The 26,799-nt window shown below is 37.0% G+C and overlaps 1 long non-coding RNA gene across 1 annotated transcript in view; it reads left to right on the top strand.

Annotated features, from left to right (window-relative positions):
• Positions 1 to 22,762, top strand: part of LOC122453609 — a 43,539-nt gene extending 20,777 nt beyond the window's left edge. The window contains exons 2-3 of the long non-coding RNA XR_006273120.1: positions 16,453 to 16,594; positions 22,585 to 22,762. This is a non-coding gene — a long non-coding RNA (uncharacterized LOC122453609). The remainder of the gene's footprint in view (positions 1 to 16,452; positions 16,595 to 22,584) is intronic.
• The last annotated feature ends 4,037 nt before the right edge of the window (positions 22,763 to 26,799 follow it).

Here is a 26,799-nt window from a genome sequence, read left to right on the forward strand (position 1 = left end):
ATTTGTTCACTGTTTGATATTAATCAGTAGGTTTATAAAAGGTACAGCACTGGACTGCAATGAACAGAAAATGCATTATAAATAATGTTTCCATAAATCACAGAGAGTCAGACACCTCTAAGTCTGAGGTATACAGAATATTTTGACATTTCGTGGGTGGTTTGATAGTTTGCTACTAAACTAAAAGTTTAATAGCAAAGCTACTGTCCATTTCATTACATGACTATTAGATCTCCCAGTATAAATTTGTTAAAAGTTCATGGGATATCATTTTTTGGAGTATTTAATATTAACTTTTTCAAGTTTGTATGCCTCTAAAATATGCACAATAAAATGCAGTAGTTACATCATAAATTATATACTTTAGATCATAAGCAGTTTATCACATATCTGATTCTTCTTTAAATTTCTTTCTATAGTTCAGAAAGCTTTTGACATCACTTTACGTAAATAGTGCATTGTGTAGTTAAAAGTTTTATTCCCAAAATATAGTTTTTTTAACTTTCAAATGTTGGGGCTGATTTGGAAGTGGTTTTACAATTTTTTAGGAACTCAAGACTTTGAATATATACTATTAAGGGGTTTGTTTTGAGGAATCATTAAATTAACAGCAAGTTAGGATAAAATGATGGAAAATGACTCATGATAATCCTGTATGATTCCTGGGTGAACATATAAGTATCTTTGCTGGTTTGGCAAATAGATCTTCATTTCCAAAATATGTAGATTACAGAAATGAATATATACATATTGACCAAAAGCAATTTGACCTAAAGTGTTCTTTGACTTCTCAGTGTTCCCTTGCTCCTTCCAATCCTTCCAGTTTTCCCTGTGGCTATCTGTCCTCATGCTCACAGTTTTAAGGGGCTGGCAAATTTGAAATATTCTTCATGCTTAGCTTAGTGTTTCCAAGTTGCACAAGAATATTTTTTGGTTCTGAATTCTTCTCTCCTTGCCACTCTCTTGTTTCCTCTTTGGGCCCTGAATCTTAATATTTTCCTCCCAGATGAGAGTTTGCTCTGCTGTGGCACCGTCAGATTTCAGCAAATGCTGGAGGCAGTGGGAAGCTCAGAGAGACAAGAGAAGAAATCATGTCCATTTTTAACAGGAGTCAAAACTACTTAGTCCTGAGTCTACAGTAGGACCAGAGTCTTGAATCTGTTATTTAAGGTCTGTTACAATCCTTAAATTACTAGTATATACATATAAATGATAGGTAGGCTTTTAAGGCTTCTATACTATCAACCCTTTCACTATACAGTGATGGAGAACTGAAGAATTATTCTTAACAGACCTGATTCACAGTGTAATTTCTTTGGTTTTTCTTTTTATGAGTACAGGATTGCCGATAAAAATGCAGCCAAGCAACAGGCATTTTGGAGTCTGTTCAGGTGTGGCAGCTGCGTGAATGTGTGAACTCACAGTCAGGAGTCAGAGACCTGCATTTCAGGATGTGTTTGGACCATGGCAGACAAATATATCTCAGATACATTATGGAGTTGATCATATATACGATAAGTTGTGAGCCAGAAAATCTGGCTTCTGGTCAAGGATTTACCATTACCTCTATGTTCTCCATTAGTCTCTAAAACTTGTGGTCTACAATTTTTATAATTAAAAAAGAGTTGCAGTCTATGGTTTCTCAAGCTCCTTAATTCTTTAATAGCTATATGATGATACTGAATGTGATATGTCTTCATAGTAAATGCTAATAAAAGGAGAAGATAAACTATGAAATGGGGGAGAAGAGGCAAGAAGCAACTACTTTTTTATTGAAAAAAAACATATTACATATTATGCATAATGATAGAAAGGGGAATAAAGGAAATAATAGACCAATTACTTTTCTTAGTGAGCAAATGTTTGCAGTTTTTAAGTTTACTCCTAAGTTACAGGCCTTCCTTTATAAGCCTTTTGTATGACATGAAACTCCTAAGAAATACACTTAGCTTGCCTTTCTTTTGCTTTATTTTTATAAGATAAAGAATATTTATTATTAATATTAATCCATTAGTGGACATTTTTATTCAAAGGTTTAAAAAGTACACTAAAGTATTATCTGGGCTAGATTCATTTTAGGAGAAATCATAAACACAGAGAAACCATAATCCTGGCGTAATGTAGGAATCTAATTAAGACTAATGAGGCAACATTAAATTTAATGTATGATGCATTTTATATGTCTCACCATTAGAGCTGCAGCAAGCTGTTCATCAGAGTCGATCTTTGGTGACTATCCCCCTACAGGCATCCTTCAGAAACCTAGGTTTGGGCTGGCAGTGCTGCAAAGAAGTCAATGCAAAAGCAACCATGAAGTCAGTGGACACTTTGAATCATCTGCTGGTGGACTCAGCTGGCCAATAAATCCAGATATGTTTATGCTGTTGAAGAAGTTCTCCTAGGTTTCAAAGCCTGAATGTTGAATTTAGGAACACCAAGACTCACAGTCAATGACCAAAGACATTAGCCCAATAGAGAAGGGAAGCAGGACAGGGCAGATAGCAGAGAAGAGGAGATAGTTTAACTGGATTCCTAAGATTTAGAGCTATTACTGATGTGGAGGAATTGAGGAGGATCTGAGGAGTGGGATCTTTTGTGCTAGAATTTGTACAGAGATTATCTGATGTGCATTTAGGCAAAAGAGAAGGGAAACTGGTTCCAAGGAATCTGGAATTGAGTCTCACATAAAATGATAAACATCTACATAATATCTAGCACAATGAATTATAATAGCTGATTTTTTGTGGGTTGTTTGTGTATTAGGCAGTGTTTTAAGTGCTTAATATGTATTTTCTCATTTAGCTGTTACAATAACCCCATGAGGTAGCCATGATTATCGTCCCATTTTACATGAAGGAACACTGAAGTAGAGAGAGATTTAATGTGGACTTACACAGTTAGTGGCCAAGTAGAATTAGAACACATGAATCTGGGGCTAGGAAAATGGGCTTCTATTTTTACATAAGCCCATATGTACTTAGATCCAGCCTGTACCCTCTGTTGCAAATGACAATCCCTTCACTTATGTTAAATTTTAAAATTGAAGTATCTATTGTAATTTGTCTTCTTAAATAGAAACCTGAAGTTCTCTGAGCTTGGGTCATGTTGCCCTGAAACTTTTATAAATGGCTTATAAAATTGTAATCTTTCTAGATGTGGGATGATTCTGTTTTTAAGAGCAATGGTTTATCCTTCCTAATTATTTCTGCTTGTTGACATACAGGCTTTGTACAAAGTTTCTGAAAGTTTGGATCCTGTTGGTCTTAGGGGATAGTGATTCAAATTTGTTGTTTGATGGTTCAGGCAGAGAGCAAACCATGTGTATCCATAGGAGATCAACCAAAATTCACTGACTGTCTAACAATATTAAGTTCTGTATTGTGGGTACTATAAGATTGCTGCTCAAAAGGGAAGTAAACACCACTTGTTTGCTGCTTTCAGTCTTCTTTGTCTATCTTAACTCTCTATGTTCTTTGTTTTTCTGCTGGCCCAACACTGCTACAGAAGTTACCACGTTAGGATTAGTAAATAGCAGAGCTGAGAGTTAAACCCAGGGGTTGTGACTCCTGCACTCACATGCTTTACGGCTCACTACAATGCTTCTTGTTTAGTTGCAAAGTTGTGTCGGACTCTCTTGCAGCCCCATGAACTAGAGCCCACCAGGCTCCTCTGTCAGTGGGATTTTCCAGACAGGTATTGGAGTGGTTTGCCGTTTCCTTCTCCATGGGATCTTCCTGACCCAGGGATTGAACTCCCATTTCCTGTATTAGCAGGCAGCTCCTTACCACTGAGTCAACTGAGAGTTTGTTTCCCTTGGTGAACTTGAAGATTTTCCCTCTCAGTTGCTTTGGTAACTATTGGGTTGGCCAAAAAATTTGTTTGGACCAGCTCGTATTAAGCTAGAACCTTTTACACCTGCACAGCGAACTGAAAAACTTGGTTAGCATGAAGGTGAACAAATCCTTTCTGGACAGAACTATATGTTGATAGAGTTCTAGGTCACAGTTTTTAATGAAATATATTATACAGAATAAGACTGATGCTTGAGTGGCTGTGAATCATAGATTAGCTTAAACATGTGCAATTTGATTTAGAACTCGTAAAAAAGGATCTTTTCTTTATGACTAATGTAGCTTATAGATATTTGCACAGTATGGTGACAAAGTGTACAACACTAAATCCGTCGGTTAATTAATATTCTACGTGCTAAGGTGAAACTAGAAAGATGAAAAGCCCAAATACTTTCTGAAATATCTCCTCATAATTAGGGATGGAGAAGACAATGGCACCTCACTCCAGTACTCTTGCCTGGAAAATCCCATGGACGGAGGAGCCTGGTAGGCTGCAGTCCATGGGGTCGTGAAGAGTCGGACATGACTGAGCGACTTCATTTTCACTTTTCACTTTCATGCATTGGAGAAGGAAATGGCAACCCACTCCAATGTTCTTGCCTGGAGAATCCCAGGGATGCCCTGGTGGGCTGCCGTCTGTGGGGTCGCACAGAGTCAGAGACGACTGAAGTGACTTAGCAGCAGCAGCATAATTAGGGATGGGTTACCTGCCTGTCCTTTAAAACATGCTTAAGTAAGAGACTGTCCAGTGGTTCTATAAAGGTTTCTCAAATAACATGGTCCCCCTACCCCCTCCTTTTTGGATTGATGACTTCGTTAAAAGCCATTCTCCAATTGTCATTTTGCTTTCTCTGCTTTAATGTGGTCTATGGGGTTCATTAGATCCAGCATGTTAATGGCATCAGCTGGGCTTAGGTTTCATTGCAGCTGAACCTCACCATTGCTAATCACTTAGCTAACATATGCCAATATCATGGTACCTAATGACTCCTTCTGCAGTGACTACTTTATATTCCCATGTCTCCTCCTCTGAAAGGCTAAAGTAACATTGATTATCAGTATGAGCTGAAGATGGTGGGAGCACTGATGACTTCCTCTGTCTTAGACAAGAACATATATACTTGGTTCAGGATCTTTAAGCTTTGTTGAGCATTTTTAGTGATCCATTTGCATCCCCTCCTCATCCCTATCCAGGCCATATGATTGTCACATGAGACAAAAAATCAGGTGCTTTCATTTCCAAAATCGTATAGACTTTTTCCATTTGCTACTCAATTTTTGCATCCAACATTGTCTAGGCTTTAAAGTGGCACAGCTCAGTCATCTTAATTTACTTTCTGCAATCTCATTGCTCCCTGGAGATGCTGAGTGAGTAGGAAAACACTGCAGATGTATAGGGGTAGCATATTGCTCTTCAGAATTTTTGGTATTCTGAGATAATTTTGATCTGTTTATCTTTTTTTGGTTTATTTGATATTTGAGACCAGAATAAAAGGCATTATCAAATCTTTCTCTCTCTCTCTTTTCTCCTAATGTCATTACAAAGGGAAAGATGAGGATCTAAAATTGAGGGGCTTCTGGCTTTGCGGGAGGTGGGTGGGCAGCAACACAGTGTGATGGCAGAGAGTAATTCTGTTTCAAGGAAGATACTGCCCAACAATTTTTAAAACTTAATAGGATTAGTCATGGGAACTATTTTTAGCAGAAGTTCAACTTTATCCATGTATTTTAATGTGGGAAAATTGTGTCCTTTTCCCTCTGCTAATGTTTGATGTATTCCAGCCCTCCTGTGAGCATGTTGGAGTATCTTATGGGACCTGGAGTGGAGGAGAACTTCCTCTTGGATTCTCTCTGTTTTCTTTCGTGAAAATGACATTCCAAAGCTGTTTCACTTTCTGACAGGAAATGGAGCCTTGCCAAAAATGATTAAAGTCCGAGAAAGCATAACAGTTCCAAAGCTGCAGCCGTGCTTTAGGAGTCCTGAGTTTGACATGGTGTCAAACAAATGTGAGATATTGTTTAATAAATTTGAATAATACAGAGATAGGAAAAAATCATTCCTGGCTTATTGCAGTAGTGATTTGAATTAAGTATGTAAAAGACTATCTACATCTAATTAAATTGAAACAAATACCTAAATACACTTGTGTAAGGTTAGCCTAGCCTATGACTTTATTCCGTTATACTACTTTTATGTGTGAGACAAAAGTATTATCTTAAACTCATGTAAGTTTAAAACAATATACACTTCTGCAGTTTGTCAGGGAAATGACTTCTGTTTATGTGACCAAACCTGTGCATAGTGGATAATTTTTAAAAATATAATTAATTAAACTAAATTCATCAATAAAATCACTTAGAATGAAATAGTTTTGTTTAAATAGGTTAAATAGTAATTGAAAACTTTAGTCAATATTTGGAATCATAAGCCCAAAGGTTTTTTATATAATAGCGGCCTCAATTATTTCACTGACAATCTCAATTAAATTATTTTCTCTTTCCACCCGAGAATTGTGCATTTGTGTAGATAATTATATACTACCCCTTCTCCCAAATAAAACTGATCAAGAAAAAAATGCATCTCTCTCAAATCAATAAAAAGTAATACTTAAGGGAAAAAATCCTTAAGAAAAACCTTATAAAACATGGTAGTTTTTTTTTCTTTAGCTCCTTTGAAAGACAATTATTTAAATGAACTAATTTTATTATTTCTTTCTTTCACCCTTTGGGTGTATACTTGGAATATGTTTTTAGTGCAAAAAGTTGAAAGTTTTCTGTACCTATTGACATTCGACGAGCACTACAATTCATGACCACCTTTTAGACAAGCTAAATTGATTAGAGAAGTCATTCAATGTCATTGAGTACCATTTGTCACTTCATAAACAGCTACAACCTGCTGCCTACAAATGCAGAAGGACTGCCAAATAAATCACATCAAACGGTGGGAGTAGACAGTATCCCTTCATCTATAATTGGTACAGCCTCTCCTGTCACGTTTGTTCATACTTGTGATTCTGGTGTGGATTGACACTGACATGGAAAGGGCAACCACTGTCAAAGATGTTAGAGAGTCTATGTTTCAGTGATGTACGTGCTAATAGATATCCATCATAATATTACATTAATGTCACCCGTGTATCAAATGTACAACTTAACCATCTAGATATCTGATGATTTGCCCATTTGGTTCTGCTCGAAGAGGAGATAAGCTCTTTGGCTTTGAAGGGAAATTGATAGAAGAAAGAGGAAATAACATGGTTAACAGATCTATAAGAGAATATTACAAATGTAGCTTGCATGTGCTATTTCACTGGACATAATTGTAAAGCTCTATCTTTTAATTTCATAAAATATGATCAATAAATATACTCTTTTTTTTTTGCTAATTTCAGGCAGCTTCATTTTAAGAATCTTCTTTGTCAAGAAAAAAAAAAAAAAAAGGCCCCTATAGTAATTAATGCTTTGTACTATGTCCCAGGTTTAGGCTTTAATGAAAATTTGCTTTCTTAGGGTCAAAAACTCTTTTTCCCTGAAGTATCTGTGTGTATGCAATGTGCAGCTGTGTGTATAAGTATACACACACACACACACAGACTTTTGTATATATTATACCATACTACCACACTAACATTAAAAATTAACATAAATTAATGAAGACAATATACTTCCATAATGTCAAGTCTTTAAACACTGTAGACTCCAGGGAGATGGAAATGGACTTGAGTTGTTGCTAAAACATCTCTAATATATTGTATTCCACTCTGCAGAGATAATGGCCGTGTCCACATGATAAACTGGAAAATTCAGTATTACATTAGAACAGCTTTGTTTTATTGGACTTTTACTCTTTGCAAGGAGCTTCGCATATATTATCTCATTCAGTTTCACAGTAAGTAGGAGAGGTAGCTGTTTATATTCCCATTTCCTAGATGAGGAAATGGAGGAACCAAGAAAATAAATGAGGTACACAGTATCGTCCATGAAGGATAAAAACTAGGATCCTGGACTGTCTGGATACTACCCTTTTATGCTGTGATAATAGCCTCAAGCTTTCAGAACTCAAAAATAAATCCTTGAGAGATGTGCTTAGTCACTCAGTCATTTCCGACTCTTTGTGACCCCTTGGACTACAGACTGCCAAGCTCTGTCCATGGGATTCTCCAGGCAAGAATACTGGAGTGGGTTGCCATTCCCTTTCCCAGGGGATCTTCCCAACCCAAGGATAGAACACAGGTCTCCTGCATTGCAGGCGGATTCTTTAATGACAGCCACACCAGGGAAGCCCGAATATATTGAGAGATGAGCATATAGTAAACGCCAACAGAGAAAGGAGGCCAATTCAAAATCTCTGAAAAATATCCCTTTCTGAGGTACCACATTAGTTGATCCTGGGAGCAGAGGTGTCTGCAGAAATGAAACATTCTTTATGAAAACTCAGGCTTGGGCTTGAAATACTCTTAGTCCCCCTCACCATGGCATCCAAATAAGAAGCCTGTCCAGAAGAAAGTGGGTCAATGTGGAGCTGTTGGAAGAGGGTCATGAACGTGCTATTTGCTATGCATATTGAAATAAGCCAATCATTCAAACTAAAGATTCTAACTTTACTATTTAATTAGCTATAATATTCCACAATATTTTATTACCTTCTATGAAGAAAATAGCCCTTTGAAAATGCAGACCCAGAGGAATCGGGTGGAGAGGGAGGTGGGAGGGGGGATCGGGATGGGGAATATGTGTAACTCTATGGCTGATTCATATCAATGTATGACAAAACCCACTGAAATGTTGTGAAGTAATTAGCCTCCAACTAATAAAAAAAAAAAAAAGAAAAAAAAAAAAGAAAATGCAGGAACATTCTGCTTACTAATGAATGGAATTTACAAATAACTATTTGAAGGATCTGCTTCACTTTCCCAGAGGATCTTATTCTCTAGATAAAGTTGGATTCAGCTGGGGACCTGGAGAGGTGTATATCATGAAAAAAAGTTACTGCAACTTTTGTCACAATATCTATAACTAAAAACATGATTTTTCTATAGATTAATTCAATTAAATTCTATCAAATGTACTTACTGACATAGAATTTGTTTTAAAAAGGTATAGTAAGCCTATTCTTCTTTTCTAATAGATAGTCAAAAGGAAGCAGACATGAATTCATTTGCAAATAGGTTTGGACAAATAAATGGCAAATGTAATTCTGGCTATTTAAGTTATGAAAAATGGCAGGCTCCTATTGATAAACAATGAAGAATTGACCAATATCTAAAGCAGGCAGCTTTCATGGGACTGTGCTCATTGTCAACAAATGTTGGGAAAAGGTCAATGGTTAATTAAATAATCCATCACCTCAGGATAGAGAGTAGTTCTCAACTCTGACAATCAGTGACAGAAATATTAAAAGGTCAAGAAATGAGTTACAATATATTCTGTTTTGTTATTATGTATTATAAAGATGTGAATCTCTTAAAGATGTAAAGGATATAAGAGGTTCATATCCTACTAGAAGCATGCTTCCTAAATAAATATATTTTGGATTAGTTACTGATATGAATACTGAGAATTCTCCTGAAGCTAGAGACTTCTTTGAATTTTTGTACTTTTTGAAAAAGAATATGTTTTTGATAGAGAGTATTTTGTCTCGATACTTGAAAAAGTTTGTGATGGAGATGGAGTAAGGGGCAGGGGAGAGGCTTCTTTTTTGAGAATTACTTTCAACTGGGGCCTGGTGATTTCAAACCATTATTTGCTTTCTAAATAAACATCACTGAAACCATGGTAGCTTTCACCTGCAGACTGTACTTTCTGGTGATGGTGGATAACTCAATTGCTCTCAGAGAATAGTAACATCTCCAATTTCCTTACATCAAGTACAGAATAACCCTTCTATAAATTAAAAGTATTACAACAACTTGATATATTGATTTGACCTAATTTTCTTTTGCCTGAATTGGTTTCCTTACTACACTTTCCAAACATTAGTTATTATTATTTTTCAATGGGTATTTATATTTAATTTGGGCTGCCTTATCTGGGCTTCCCAGGTGTCACTAGTGATAAAGAACCTGCCTGCCAAGACATAAGAGACACAGGTTCAATCCCTGGCTCAGGAAGATCCCCTGGAGACGGGAATGGCAACCCACTCCAGTATTCTTGTCTGGAGAATCCTCTGGACAGAGGAGCCTGGTGGGTTACAGTCCATGGGATCGCAAAGAGTCAGACATGACTGAAGGGATTTAGCAGGGATGCATGCCTTATCTAGCAAAAATTTTCTCCATCATTCTGCCTTATTCCATCTTCCTGCCTCAGAGTGCCATTGATTCATTCCTGGTTTTCAAGTTCAAGTGTAAGCATTCCTTTTTTTTGTGTGTGCTGGAGGTTGACTAAATAAAAGCCTACTCATTTTTGTCTTTCCACCCGCCTTTCTCCTTTACCTCTGTGGCCAAAATATGGAACACAGACAACCAAAAGAGGTGCCCCAGAATAACTTTCCAGGAAGCCATAAATCATATGTGATTAAAGTAATTGGCAACAATAGAAAGAAAATATGTTCCTGTGCGTTAGTTCTTTAGTTTTGCATGTGAGAGGAAACTGGTCACCAGTTGAGATCCTGAAGGTTAAGGAGAGATCATGCTTTATTTGAATAGAAAAATGAAGCCTCTTACTTGTCCCCTGAGAAAGCGAGGCTTGGAGAGTAATGGTCTATGGCCACGTCACTGCTGAAATGTTCTTTTATATGGCTTCTAAATGAGGGGTGCTTCACCAGGGACTTTGACCCATAACTGTGCATGGCTTTACCCCCTTGCTGTCTGGGTGAATGCGGCTATTTCGAATATGGGCAAGTGTTATATGATTATTTTATCTCTTACTGTAAAGTGTTTTGAGAGACTTTGTATGAGAAGCAATATAAAAATAAATTGAATTGAACTGTGGCTTCACCTCCCCACTTTTTAGTGCTGAAACCTTTAGAGCAAAAAGTGCAGTGCTGTGACAAAGGACAAGATTAAGATGATGTCAGGAAAATGGTCAGCTCTGGAGAGCCCTGACCCTTCAGGAGGGGTGTGTGTGTGTGTGTGTGTGTGTTAGTTGTCACGTTTGCCTATGTGTTACTCTAAAGTCTTTCCACAACTGGGATAAATCATATTTGTGTTCTTAAGTTAGTCATTCGGAGGAGTCATAGGATATCCAGAATCTACTTCCAGTTAATGCATTTCTGTGAAGACAAGAAGACTTGTTAATTACACAAATATCTCTTTTACATAACATATCACTGTGCATTAAAAGCCCCTGGTTAGCCTCTAAAAGGCCAGGGTCTGAACCACATCATATTACTCTCAGAATCCACAACTGCAATAAATTTTTCCTTTAAAATAAAATAATCTTGGCTTAGGGTAATAGGTTTTTCCTGCAGAAATGTGATTTTATGTTTTATGACACCGCATCAATACATTATTTTAATAAATGGCTCTTGGTTCACCAGAAGTGCTGTATTTTGACAATATCAGCCAACCTTTTCATTTGTTTAAGCAGGAAAAGTAGGGTGCCAAAATAAAGCTACTCTAGAAGAACATCTCAAGAATGTTTATGAAAACTCAGTTACAGCTACATTTATTAGAGTTAAAGCATAGTACTAATTTGTCATGCAGAATTCCAGAGAAGTGAGTAATTTCTGCATTTCTTTAAATGCCAGGGTTTCATATTTTGAGGTAACCATTTGCTTGTAAATATGAAACTAGCAACGTGGACTATAATGTGACAAAAGGTATCAGAGATTTGTCATTATCTGACAATAGTTATTGGATATATTTGCTGCCATGCTATGGCATTTCTCATAAAAGTAAATTGGGGAATGAAAAGATTTATCACATCAGGCTCTCTGACAATGGTCCAGAATTTTTAAAAATTTGAATTAGATGATTTACTAGAGGTTAGAAATGGCTCCCCACTCTCTGTCTTCACAACACAGAAATTTTTTTACATACATCATGCTTTTCTCCATCAAGGCTCTCTCAGACCCTCTGATTATGGATAAGCATTTCATTCCATGGAAGATCAGTCTTATTATAAAGTTGTGGCCACACTGACTACTTAATTATCAAAATACAGAGAGAAAAATCTCTTTCAGGACCCAGAAACTTTCTTGCTTATGAGGTTGCAGAGAGCTCCCCTCATAGATTTGTTGTTTATGACTCCTTTTTTATCTAAAACTCTCAACAATATTTTTACATAATGAGTCAGATTATCCAAAGTATCCTGGGGATAAGGAGGAATATGATTGCCTCTTGGCAGTAAATGGTGACTTTGGGCCTGAAAAAATGAATGTCCCTTCAAAGGTGCTTATTATCTTAGGATGGCACAGAGACACTCATAGTCATTCATTTTTGTGTTTAATCTTTGTGGGACAGTATGCTCTTGTTCCAAAGTGACACTCTCCTAACCCTAAGATATCGCCTAAGATAATAGAATAATATATATAATGTATGCACACATTAATGCATATATTATGATTTCTCATTCAAATTGTTCATTTCATAGAAAATACAGTTGTACTGTATTTTATTTATGTGCAGAAGTACAAATAGATCTCAGAAACAGACATGGGGTAGGGGTGGGGAGAGATATATTTTGCAATTTATCAAGTTACAGGTCCAAATGCCTCATTTTTACTTCTCTGCAGTAGACTGAATGTTTATATCCCCCTAGAATCATTTGCTGAAATCCCAATCCCCAGTGTGATGGCATTAGGAGGTGGGGCCTTTGAGAGTTAATTAGGTCATGAGGGTGGAGCCCTAATGAGTGGGATTAGTGGCCCAGGAGAGACATGAGTGAGATAATGTCTCTCTCCATCATGTGAAGACATAGTGAGAAGGCAATCATTTACAAATCAGGAAGAGGGCACTCACCAGAACCTGATTGTGTTGTCACTCTGGTCTTGTACTTCCAGCTTCCATACTGTGAGAAATAAATGCTTGTTGCTTAAACAACCCAGTTTATGGTATATCATAGCAGCTGAACTGATTGCTTCCCTCCACCCCCACAATTATACTTATTTTCCATTTAGACCATGACTCCATTTATTTTTTAAAAATTAAAAAAAATTAAAGTATAGTTGACTTACAATGTTGTGTTAGTTTCAGGCGCACAGCAAAGTAGTTCAGACACACTCATACACATACATTTCACATGTATATATCTTAATATATATACATAGTTTTGTTTTTCCTTTTCCATTATGGGCTATTATAAGATATTGAGTAAAGTTCCCTGTGCTATACAATAGGTCCTCATTTATCTACTTTATATATAGTAGTGTATATCTGTCAATCCTAAGATCAAAATTTATCCCTCCCTCCCCTTTCCCCTTTGGTAATTGTAAGTTTTCTGTTTTCTTTTTTTTTTTTTTTAATATCTGTGAGTCTGTTTCTGTTTTATAAATAAGTTCATATTTATTATATGTTTTGATTCCATATATGAGTGAGATTTGTCTTTGTCTAACTTACTTTACTTAGTAAGATATTCTCTAGATCCATCCATGTTGCTACAAATGGCATTATTTCATTCTTTCTTATGGTTGTATAATATTCCATTGTATATATGTACCACATCAACTTTATTCATTGAAGGGCATTAAGATTGCTTCCATGTCTTGGCTACTCTAATCAAAGCCACTATGAACATTGGAGTGCATGTATCTTTTCATATTAGAGTTTTATCTTTTCTGGGCATATACTCAGGAGTGAGTTTGCTGGAAAGATGACTCTATTTCTAAATGAGTCGATCAATAGCTAGCATTATATATAGCCTGGGACTTTACTGTACCATCTTTGTTCTCCCATCTCCTCTGCTGTACTTACGTGACTCTACAGCTACTGTGTACGCATTTGCTGTGTTCTGGGACACAGGATCATTCACTTTGTTCAAATATGCCAAGTGTGTTCATGACTGTGTGCCTCCATTCATGCTGATTTCTAAGACTAAAATCACTTTCATCATCTCTACATATTGAAAACCCGTTCATCTTCAGTCCTTTCCTAATTTAAGTGGCAGAAATGAGCCTCAGTTTTCCATCTGCAAACTGAGGATATGTAGCATTCCCTTTCAGTGTGATTTTGGCAATCTAGTGAAAATGTGAGTTTGATCCTCTAGTAAAATGCCCTGGTGTTCTTCAATTAATCACTTCTCTGAAAACCAGGAACATATTGTACTTAAAATATTCAGCCTCTTATTATGCATGCATATGGAAATATCTTTTTCTATGCCTTTAAGACCTAAGGAAATGCTGAATGTTATTTATGCCTATATAAATACCTAATATTTATAATAAACTGGGGGATCTAGACTTAGTGGGAACTTAATAAATATTTTTCAAAATGGACTGTTCCATATGTTCAATGTCCCAAATGTTCCAATATACGTCTTGAACTATTTTGCCACTAACAAATTGAAGTTTGAATTAGTTCAATTTATCAAGTTTATTCTTACTGCAATGTACCCAACACAGTAAGTGCTTCTAGTTGCTACCTTTGGACAGCCTGCCAAAGAGACATGATATATGAAATACATCAATTTCACTTTTTAGTTCTGCATGACTTTCTTACAGTAACACAGTCCAGTTGGCAAGTTGATGAAAGCCTAGAAATGGAACTTCATTTAGAGGCTCTCAGTGGTGCTTATAGATCCTATATTTCCTGCTTCATATGTAGCAGTGTTGGTTCTGGTTTTTCTATACTTCAGATAGCATTGCCATGGAAAAAGGTTCACACGCTATAGTGTGAGGGACACTACTTCAAGTTACTTCTCTTATGCCAAATGTACCAATTATGGCCTAGAGGATGAGTGAAGCAACTGAAATGGAAGCAAATGAGGTCATTTGGTATTGTCATGTGACACCTGAAGTGGCATAATGTGACACACACACACAAAAATTGTAAAATGCAAGACTTCTGAAGGTGTAATGGGCTCCTTTATCAGAATTTAATGACTGGCTAAGATGAACTGTCTTTGCTTATTAATAGGGAGATTTGACACATTCTAAAAGGTGAACTATCTATACACCATGGAATATTACTCAGCCGTTAAAAAGAATTCATTTGAACCAGTTCTAATGATATGGATGAAACTGGAGACCATTATACAGAGTGAAGTAAGCCAGAAAGATAAAGAACATTACAGCATACTAACACATATATAGGGAATTTAGAAAGATGGTAACGACAACCCTTTATGCAAAACAGAAAAAGAGACACAGAAGTACAGAACAGACTTTTGAACTCTGTGGGAGAAGGTGAGGGTGGGATGTTGCGAAAGAACAGCATGTATATTATCTATGGTGAAACAGATCACCAGCCCAGGTGGGATGCATGAGACAAGTGCTCGGGCCTGGTGCACTGGGAAGACCCAGAGGAATCGGGTGGAGAGGGAGGTGGGAGGGGGGATCAGGATGGGGAATACGTGTAAATCTATGGCTGATTCATGTCAATGTATGACAAAACCCACTGGGAAAAAATAAATAAATAAAAGGTGAACTATCGAGTCTCACATTCTTCTCCATATCATTTAATCATCCTCTTTGATAGCAACTGAACAGCTAGTGGACTAGGAACAAATTTGCCTTTTCAAAACTCCATATAAAATTGCTTCTTAAAGTTTTTTTTTTTTTGGTATATTTATTTATCCACAATCTATTTTCCCCCTCAGAGGAAGCTGGCCTCTTCAAAATTTGTGTGGAGAGCTAAACTTCTATATTGGCAGCTTAGTGTCCAGTTCAAAACCACATCCCACAAGGCATTGAGTAAGAGACCAGAGAATCTTCACGACGCCATCTTTAGATTGAGATCACATGGCTCTGAATATTCCTACTGTAGAGCTAGTAATTTTAGGTTTAAACGTTTGCCAAATTGACTTTCCTCAAACTGCATGTACCTTTTACCTCTGCCAGTCAAACCCACAAGTTTAAACTATATGGAAGGAAAAGAGCACCGAATCCCTTCAAATATCCATTTTGCTTACATTTTTAAAGCAAGAAATGGAAAAAAAAAACAAAAACACAACTTTCTATTAAAGAGAGAGGTAACATTTGCCCTCAGGCCAGGGGCTTTCAAGTTCTCATATGTCTCAATGAAAGCCAACCTAATTAGTATAAATCAGAATTTTGTATTATAGACATTCAAGAATAATGAGTTCTATTATGAAAGATTGCAGTAGGTAAGATATATGCTATTCAACGGAAAAAAAATAAACAAGCTTCATTTCTTCATTAGAGGATGCTTATTTATAGTGCAATATATATCTACCTCGACTCTGACATTAAAGTTTTGACTGCTTTTTAGCTATAAAATTTGATATTGTTGTGGCAGCTGCACTATTCGAATGATAGCTACAGTACAGCTGCTATCAGTGAGGGAGATTTATTGCTTCCCTACATGGATAAGGATATGTGCATATTTACTTTTGGTTTTATTGCTGGTGTCCTATATTTTAATGACACAAGGTGAGATAAAAGAACATTATAACATTATAATCAAGAAGCCCTACAAATACAAATGGCATACTTATGAAACTTTGTTTTAACTGTATGCAAATTCCCTGTCTTTTCTTACAGTGAAACATTCTAAGTTGGTAGAGATGTTACACTCCTGCACATTCCCTGATGCTCGTTTTTGGCATTTCTTTCACCGAAGACACTGGATAGGAGAAGGAAGGGAGGAGAGTAAACAGGACAGGACAGAAGAGAAGAGAGATGAGTGAGTAACACAAAGTAGTTCACATAATTTTTTTTTGTGTGTGGTAACTAATTTCTGAGAGAAATTGGTTGATTTGAAACATGGGATTCAACTTCAAGCCAAATTGGAAGCAAGTAACTTGCTGTTTGAAAGACAATAAAGAAAAGGGATAGAAAGTTGAAAAACTTTTTTTTTCCACCCCAACTGATTTTGTCTCCTGTTCTTTTTCTTAATATTGTCCTGAACCAATAACCTAGTGACAGATGGGGAGAATTCACTGTGCCTGGCAGTTTGGATTAGATTTGATAAGCATTCAGGTCTATTTGGTATTGAAACAGAGTTGGAAATCACATGAAGACAGCCTTTTCAGAAAAGTCCCATTACTTGGTAGTTTCTGAAAGTTAGTTGAAAGTACTGCTGGAAGAGTCTTTGGCGTACTGAGGGATTTCATGATTGATACCAGGCAGCAAGATGTGCCTGATGTGACTTCAATGGTCTTAATGACGCTGTTTAATACAGAAAAAAGTTTTGCTTTACTATGAAACAAATGAAAACTGTTCTTTCATTATCCTAGATCCTTGAGCTTTCCCATATTCTCATATCTTCTTGATATATTTTGTTTGTTTGTTTAGACTTGTGGGTTTAGAATGCTATGTTAATCATTTTTGTTTAAATACTAACAAATCTGTGAAATTAGCAAGTATATGTGCCCTGCAGCATATGAGGTTTAAGAAGACTGGTTTTGATCTTTCAATTACTAGAGAAGTATTTTACAGCTCTCAAAATTTCCTCACATACATACTTGAAAATAAATCGGCCATTCAAAAGTTGTTGAAAAAGCAATCAGGTTATCTTACCTGGACTTATAGAAAATGAAAAGACAGATTCCTGCTGTCTCTATCCTTTTTTGCTCAGTAATCTGGTAGTTATTGGTATTATAAGTTAATGTGATGTTTTACTTAGTTTGCCTAAGAGTCTTATGTGAGGAGTTTTCTTTACTCTTTAGCCATATCTAAACCACATTTTTGTTAAGTCTTTGTCAAACTGCAGCTCCTAAAATGTTCATAGGTATCTTTTTAACAAAGTCCAAATTGCTGCCTTTCTGAATTAAAGAAAGTTTTAGCACATGAATTATTATTCCTGTAATAACTGCTTGCAACTGAACACTTGGAGACCATCTCTGATAAATATAGAAATGACTGAGTTTGCTAAATAGTCTTTGCATTATTATAAAGCTATGCCAGTCAATTAGCTCATTTCTCAAGCATGTGAGCACATTGTACACTAAGTACTGAAATGAGAACATTAGATATTACAGCCTTGAATAGATTTGATACCTGTTTTGCGGGGGAGAGTAGGAGGGAGGTATTCATTTACCTTCTTATTTCCTCATGCATAAATGCCTTGGTTTAAAGTGAAAGTTGCTCAGCTGTGTCCTACTCTTTGTGACCCCATGGACTATACAGTCCTGGGGTGTAGTAGTAGTCTGGCCTGGAGAATACAGGCCTATACAGTCCATGGAATTCTCCAGGCCAGACTACTGGAGTGGGCAGCCTTTCCCTTCTCCAGGGGAATCTTCCCAACCCAGGGATTGAACCCAGAGTCTCCCGCATTGCGGGCAGATTCTTTACCAGCTGAGTCACAAGGGAAGCCCAAGGATACTAGAGTGGGTAGCCTAACCCTTCTCCAGTGGATCTTCCTGACCCAGGAATCAAACTGGAGTCTCCTGCATTGCAGGCGGATTCTTTACCAAGTGATAAATACTCATTAAAAACATGAGTAAAACTTCCGGATAACTATTTTTTTAGCACCAGTCCACCTACCCTGCATCATTAGCCCCTACTTCCCACCTGGCAACCAGTGACAAAATTTACTCCTAATGGGTATTTTACCCAGGTCCATTTAAAAGATTATGCACATACGGATTCTATTTTTCAAGTATTCTCTAAATAAACCTCTAGCATGTATGTGTCCTTTTGGTAATTCAATTTTCTTACTGATATGATAAAACCTATAAAAATGAAGAATTTTGATTTTAATGTTAAATGCTATAAGTGACAGCACTTATCAAAAGTATGAAATTTTACTTTGAGTAATACACATGAGAAAACTTCTGGTGAAGAGAAAATTTTCACATGGATAAGATTACAGATAAATTTAAAATTTTTTAGTCAGGTGCTTAACTGTGTTTTCCTAAAATTAGTGCCCAGCTTGATTAAAAGTAATGACATCTTTGTTTCAGTAAACTTAACATGAAACATTCTACAATGGAGAAAGTTTGTTTAGAATTTGAGTTTAATAATTTTAGAATGACAATTTGCTTTTATTTATTTCTTTTAGATCCTATAGTCTAAAGATGCTGCAGATACTTAATTGATTGATGGGTTGATTTCAGTTTACTACATGCTTCCTCAGCACATTTGGTTTGATCATTTTTGATTGAATCAGCTGATGACCAGTTATTTAGTAACTGGAAATTTGAGTAAACTGTCATATATCCAATTTTAAACTTTGAAGAAGTTTGTGAAGGGTCCCTCTGTAGAGTGAGCAGGAAAAATTGAAGTATTAAAATGTTTCAAATGCATTTACATTGTGGGTGAGTTGTCCGTTTTGTCGTGGAGAATGGCTGCATCATCCTTTGCAAACTTCCAAGTGGTGACAGCACTTGGGGTTGATGAGCGAGAATGTGGTGGTTTGAAAAGATCATGAAGAAACCAGCTTCTGAACTAGGAATTCAAAAGCACCCTAGCACATCATTCCTACAGCAAACCTAGAAAATAGCATGACTGGACATGTTAAGTAACTGAGGAATAGAGACATTTAGGTAATTTGTGTAAGGTATCCCAACTATATGAGGCACAGTCAAAATGAAGGAACTGCCAGAAGAATCATTGAGACTATAGACAAATGTTCTCCAGGAGAAATATGTGAGCCACAGATGCAAGTCTCATATGTAATTTTAAGTTTTCTAGTTACAAAGAATAAAAGGAAGCTGGTGGAATTAATTTCAATAATATATTTTACCAAATACATCCATTTTTATTTCAAGATGTGATAAAATTTACTAATAATGTTCTATCTTTCTCAAAGATGTAACAAATTAAGTAATGTGCAAAATTCCGTGTACATTTTTACTTACAACATGTTTCATTTTGAGCTAGTCACATGTCAAGGGCTCAATAATTGGGAGGCTGGTGCATACCATATTGAACAACAGAGCATTGGAGTGCTTGAGAAGCCAAAAATGGCACACACAGTCTTGTAACTGATTGATCAGAGACTCCAGGTAAAATGATCCTCCTGACATCAATATCAATTTTAGGTCATACAGGAGTGGTTTTGTTAGGGGAAAAAAATACATGTTCTAAGGGAACATATTACTTAAATTAGAGCACAGAATAGCATAGAAATGATATTTAAGTCAGCTGGTTGGTGAAGCTCAAGAGATGTGGCTTTCTGGCTTCAAAATCTTATTTTTATTATAATTGAATCAACAAAGATTGTTAAGTGCTACTATTACTGAGGAAGGGGTCACCGCATGAGGTACATAGAAGGACTGATTTTTGAGGAACAAAAAAGGACCTTTATTGCCAGGTCCACTGGCAAGGAGCCCAGGAGCCCAGGGCTCAAATCTGTCTCTCCTACCTGGGATTCAGGGTGAAATTTAAGGGGTTAGGAAAATTTCAAACTCTGAAACTGACTACCTGCTCTTGAATCAATCATCAAGCTACTTGGGCTCCTGGAAACCAGGTTTTTCTTATTGAAGGACTTGCTCTGTAAAGAGCTCTGCTGGCAACATTTCTATTCTTTGAATTCTGTAGACTAATAATTCTTGTTCTGGGGTCATCCTATCTTGCATATGCACAATGATGTCTCTGTAAAGTAGCTCCAGGTTTGAGTAATCAACAGCCTGTTTTAAGGAAGCAAAACTGATATAAAGTGGTGTAGGGAAAAAGCAAATTGGCCAAAATGGTGGAGGTCAGGCTCTCTCAGCCCATGGCCTCTCGCTCTCACCCCATGTTTTGTAAATACATGGTTATGTAACAACTGAGATCACTTATAGCATTGTGCATGCCTGTCATGATGTACCCACTTGGCCACGGGTCACTTTTGTTCTGTAAGCATATATAAACTTCACCTGAAAAATCCCTTGTGGCCACTTTATGGCCGTCTGTCGGGTCAGCTACGAGAGAGTACAGAATGTCTGTGGCTGCTGCAGCAGCCAGGAGAGAATGTACATGTCTGCAGTTCCTCGACGTTTCTTCCAGCTTCCCTGCTCGCGTCTTGCCCACCCTGGCTTCAGCGAACAGTGAGGTACAGCAAGACAAGCGGTCAGTGTTTTACGTGCTATCTCACTGTCTTTGAACTCTGCACTGTATGTTGGAAAATAAAAACATATATATGGTGTCTAATCCATTCTTCCATAGAGGTCTTCCTCCTAGCCCGTGATATGCCAACATATACATTCAAAGAGAGAGAACAAGTTCTTTTGAAACTGGATGTTACCAAATATCCAAAGAAACTGAAAGACCATACCAGCTATAGTGGCTAGCTCAATGCCAGAGTCATTATTTGTATGTACAAAAGACAACCCATCTTGTAAACAAAAGCAGTAAAAAAAATTCCTCTAGAGCAGAAAAAAAAAGGTCCAACTCTTAACATTTGGCCATCATGGCTGAAAAGACTATAGAATCTCAAAAAAGGAATTGGAGATGAAATAAGTTCACCTTTTTTTAAAGAGGATACAGGTGCTTAATGGCTAGCTTAGTTAATCAGTGCTGGTGGCACTGTGGTAAGTGAATCCAGCTGCCAACTCAGAAGATGCAGATTTGATCCCTGGGTCAGGAAGATCCCCAGAAGAAGGAAATGGCAACCCACTCTAGTATTTTTGTCTGGGAAAGCCCGTGGATAGTGGAGCCTGGTGGGCTACAATCCATGGGGTCACAAAAGTCAGACATGACTTAACAACTAAACAACAGACAAAACAATAATGAGTAGCTCTGCTTATAATTTATCTATATTGGTTTTCAATTATTTTTAAATGTTTTCCATGTGGATTTCCTCACCCAATAAAATGATAATTATGTGCATCTACCTCATAAGGTTGCTACAAAAAAATAAGAACATGCCTCTGATATACCATGGCCTGGGTTCAAACCATGGATCTGCCTCTTACTGTCTGTGTGATGTAGGATGAGTTACTTACCTTCTCTGTTCCGCAGTTTTTTTTCACTATGAAGGCCTTACTGAAAGCCTGGCCTCTCTGCACACTGGTGCTGAATCAAATCCCAGACACAGAGTTTGGGGTGAAGTAGAAAAGGATAGCTTTATTGTTTTTCTAGGCAAAGGGAGACACAGGCTTCTGCCTCAAAAAAACTGTGTCCCAACTCCAGAGAACCTGATGAGGATTTTTTACAACAGTGGATCAAAGATGGGGTCTCTGACAAGATTACGGTATGAGCAGTGCTTCCACTCCCTAATCTCCTCTCAAGTCTCCTCCTCTTGATGAGCTTCTCTGGCTCCTTAAATCTTGCCTCAGTTGACTTCTTGGCTGCTCCACCCTAAGGACTGTGGCCCACCAGGCTCCTCTGTCCATAGGGTTCTCCAAGCAAGAATACTGGAGTGGGTTATCATGCCCTCCTCCCAGGAAGAGGCAGGGGTGGTCTTCACCACCCAGGAGTCAAACCTTTTACATCTCCTGTATTAGCAGGTGGGTTCTTTACCACTAGTGCCAACTGGGAAGTCTTGGAACTTGGGAAAGGTCATGAAGGCTGAAGTCTTGCCTACAAGCAATGGGGAACGGGAAGCCTCCATGCCCAGGAGCCCGATAGGGCCCCACTCAGTTTCAAAAGGAGAATGATAACCCTTCTACTTCACTGGCTTTATTGAAGATTAATTAATATATGCAGAAGGATTAGAATACTGCCTAGCACAAAATTGCTTAGTGGATACTAATTATTATTAAAATTACCTGGGGAATTTTTAATACTTTCCTTGTTTCTGTTTCTTAGTTGCTGATTTGGCTACTTGGGGATCTAGTTTGTGAAGTTTCTCAGGGGATCTGAGGACCACAGAGTTTGGAAACCACAGGTATGGATAGAGGAAAAGTATGCAGAAAAGCCAAAGAATTGATGCTTTTGAACTGTGGTGTTGGAGAAGACTCTTGAGAGTCCCTTGGACTGCAAGGAGATACAACCAGTCCATCCTAAAGGAAATCAGTCCTAAATATTCATTGGAAGGACTGATGCTGAAGCTGAAACTCCCATACTTTGGCCACCTGATGTGAAGAACTGACTCATTGGAAAAGACCCTGATTCTGGGAAAGATTGAAGGCGGGAAGAGAAGGGGACAATAGAGGATGAGATGTTTGGATGGCATCACTGACTCAATGGACATGAGTCTGAGTAACCTCTGGGAGTTGGTGATGGACAGGGAGGCCTGATGTGCTGGAGTCCATGCGGTCACAAAAAGCTGGACACAACTGAATGACTGAACTGACACAGATGAAGTCAATCATCCTCAAGATGAGTAGTCTAATCACAACAGTAGTGATTTTGCCTGGGCCACACCCTAGTATCACCAGGACATTTTAACCACCTGGACAGCACCCAAACCAATTACATCAGAATCTGGAGGTGGTCCCAAGTGTCAGCATTTCAAAAGCTCCCAAAATGATGCAGTGCGTAAAGAAGGCTGAGCACCCATGAACTAAGGTAGGTTTAAATTCCACATTTTAATTTTTTTTTTTAGAAAAATGCTTCTAAGGTTTTAGATGATGGCAAATTGACATAAAAATAGCACATTAAGAAGAACATTGTGAAAAGCGTGCTTAACTGACCCAGTGTTATCTTTCGCTGCCCTTTTTTATATGGATGAATAAAGACAGATAGGAGTTAATTGCTCTTCGGTTAGATCGAGGTCAGTCTTTTGTTCTGAAGTCTTAGAAGTAGGTTAAACAAGATGGTATTACTTGCACTACTGTACTTAACCTTGACTTAGGTCATTTAATGCAGTGCTTCCTAAACTTTGTTGAGCATCAGTATCACCTAGGAAGCAATTTCAAATTTAGATATCTCAGTCTTACCTCAAAAGATTTTTATTTGATGGTTTTAAGATAGGACCTAGGAATTTGAGTTCTTTGAAAGCTTCCCAGATAATTCTAATGATATTATTGTCATTAGCTGTATGTAGTGAATCAAGGTACTAATGGTGGTAAAACTGTTGGTAATCAGAAAATTTTGGCTTTTTAAAAGAAAACCCATAGCTGTTTTCTCCCTGGCATACAGTTGGCTAAATAGACCTGCCCTGGACATGATTTATCTAGAAAATGACTGTTTCCTATCCCCCGTTTGGTAACTGGTATCCAATAGTATCAGATATGAACAACTTGTTAATGACAGAGTAATTTCTAGGCAATTTTTAAAATATAATTCTTACCACAGTCCTTTGGGTAAGAAATATTGCCTCCATTTTACAAATTGGGAAGCCAAAGCCTCAAATGGTTAAATAACATAGTTGTAATCATGTAACAGGTAAAAGTAATGGAACCTGAATTAGAAGTCAGGTGTATGTAATTTCAAACCTATTCTGACACAATTGGTATCAATATCTGACAAATGTGTCTCCCATCAAGAATCGGTGGCAGACAAAAATAATCAACCCCAAGTGGAAGTATTTTAATATGTATTCATTTTAAGACATAAATTAAAAAATCATTTTCCTGTTATATATGAAGTCCAAGTGGTAAGAAAATAAAGATTGTTTAAAGAAATTTTTTTCTAAGCCATTGGGTTTAAGAGGCTCTATTTACGTATGTCCCTAATTTTCATGTGTTTACAATGAAGGAGATCACAGTCGATCAAGACAGACCTCTGTGATGAAGAATGACTGACTTCTTTAATTGTTATTCAGTTGCTGAGTCATGTCCAATTCTTTTCTACCATATGAATTGCAGCATGCTAGGCTTCCCTGTACTCCACTATCTTCTGGAGTTTGCTCAAGTTCATGTCCAATGAGTCAATGATGCCATCCAACCATCTCATCCTCTGCTGCCCTGTTCTTTTGCTTTTGATCTTTCCCAGCATCAGGGTCTTTTTCTCTTCACATCAGGTGGCCAAAGAATTGGATCTTCATCATTAGTACTTCCAATGAATATTTAGGTTGATTCTTTAATAAAATGTTTCAAATAACTGTTGAGGAGCAGCAATTTAAACCCTCGAGAAACTTTGGAGTCAAATTTAGGAAAAAATAGGAGGCAGTTCTCTAAAAGACCCATAATATTTCCATAACATTAAGGCAATATAGACTGACTGCTTTAACAACGAAATTCAAAGGGCAAAAGATGCTCCAAGTGATAATGAGAAGGAGCAATATTGCAAGTTTTGTTATCTGAAAATATCTTTTTACTTACCAGTAAAAAGTGGACATTTTGAGTCTGTTTAGGTACAGACTTAGAAGTTAATCTTCCTACAGTGCATCAGATGTCTTTCCTTTGCCCCAGTGGAAATTTATGCATTGCTTGGTTGTTGCACTTTTTATGTTCTAATATCATTGCCAACCTCATAGGTCATCTACTGTATAGCCTTTGGTCAGTGTTCAGAGTCACACATCTGCTTGGCCCTCAGTAAATGTCTGTTGGAAGAACTAGTTGATGGGATTAGTGGAATGAAGAGCTTGGAAGTCTGGAAACGAGCCATGACTTTTCTAATCAGATTCTTTACTCAGTGTGAAGTTCTTTGAGCCTTGTTTCCAATCATCTAGTAACTCATGGAATGACTACATCCTATCAAAAATTTTTTTAATCCTTCCAAGGAGCATTTGGTTGGACTAGGGTATCTATAAATTATGGGCAGGCCTGAAAACACTTTCACTTTCAAAGAGAAAAGTATCTATTATTCTGACTTTTGATATGAAGTTAAAATAATACCTGAAAATGACTGTGCAGTTAGAGCAACTATAAAGAGTTTAAATAGGGGTAATCATGGCTTTGTATTAGAGCATAGCGCTGCTACGTGATAGGTTAAAAAATGAAGAACAAGTAGCAACAGTGGCATATGATATATTCAGAAAACTCCAAAAGATATTCTTTTACCAAATGGTGCAAATGAAAGTAAGCTGTCAAACTGACAGCACAATAATGCCATCTTCACAGTAGCACATACTGTACCACAGTGGAAATCATTTCAATTTTAGAGAGAAAGATCTGAGGAAAAATAGCTGAAATGCTTTTTTTTTTTTTTTTGCAATTTTAGAATCATCATTACTTTCTAGAATCCACTCCAAACATAGCCAGAGGAATAACCATAATAAATCATGATAATTTATATCAGCTTATTTTGGGGAAGTAGCATCAGATACACTTCATACTACTTACTCAAACTATAATTATTTTCATTAAACTATAAAATCGCTTACAGCAGATTTACTCTAAACACATAAAATCATATCATATCCTTAACAATGAGTGCTTCTAGACCATAAGTGTTCAAAATAACTGAAATCAAGTGTAAAATAGCAGTCCTTGATTTATACTTTTTAATTATATATCTTTGTAGACATAATCAATGTACTTTTGTGGGCTTATAATATATTCTTTTTTATTTTGTTGAAACATACGACAGGCTTATTCATTCTCCATCCTGTTAATTAAAAGGTAGTATAAAAAGAAACTTATGAAAATGATGTCAGGTGCCTATTACCACAAACTCCCAAGTAGTTTGTGTCTGTCAAGAGTACAGATTAATCCAGAAATGAGGGGCCTGGGGAAAAAGCTGATAGGTTTTGTGCTTTGCAAAATGGGGAGGTGATAAGAAAGGTGGCTGAATAATTGAAAATTGAGATCTAAATATTGCTCTATGAGTAATATAGTATTTCATACAAAATGAGGGAGAACTAAGATATTGAAAGCAGTATATCTGAAGTTGTATGCCTTCCAATATTCTTGTTGTTATCAAAATAAATATTTACTGGCTGTCTCTATGGTTTTATTTTTATTGCTATCTTTGTCAACCCTAGAAATGTGTGTCTTTGGAAACTTTGTCCCCTGGTATGATATATGGGGATTTCACTTAATACTTGTTTTATGTTTTTTTACCTAGAAAAGAATATGACATCTAAAGGAAGGGAAAATGGTATTTTGTAGAGGGAAGCTTATCTGTTGGTTCCCTTTTTGCTGGGAGCCTTAGTCACTGCCGTGTGTGTGTGTGTGTGTGTGTACACCCAGTCAC

The sequence above is a fragment of the Cervus canadensis genome, chromosome 15 (assembly GCF_019320065.1).
Source record: "Cervus canadensis isolate Bull #8, Minnesota chromosome 15, ASM1932006v1, whole genome shotgun sequence".
NCBI lineage: Eukaryota > Metazoa > Chordata > Mammalia > Artiodactyla > Cervidae > Cervus > Cervus canadensis.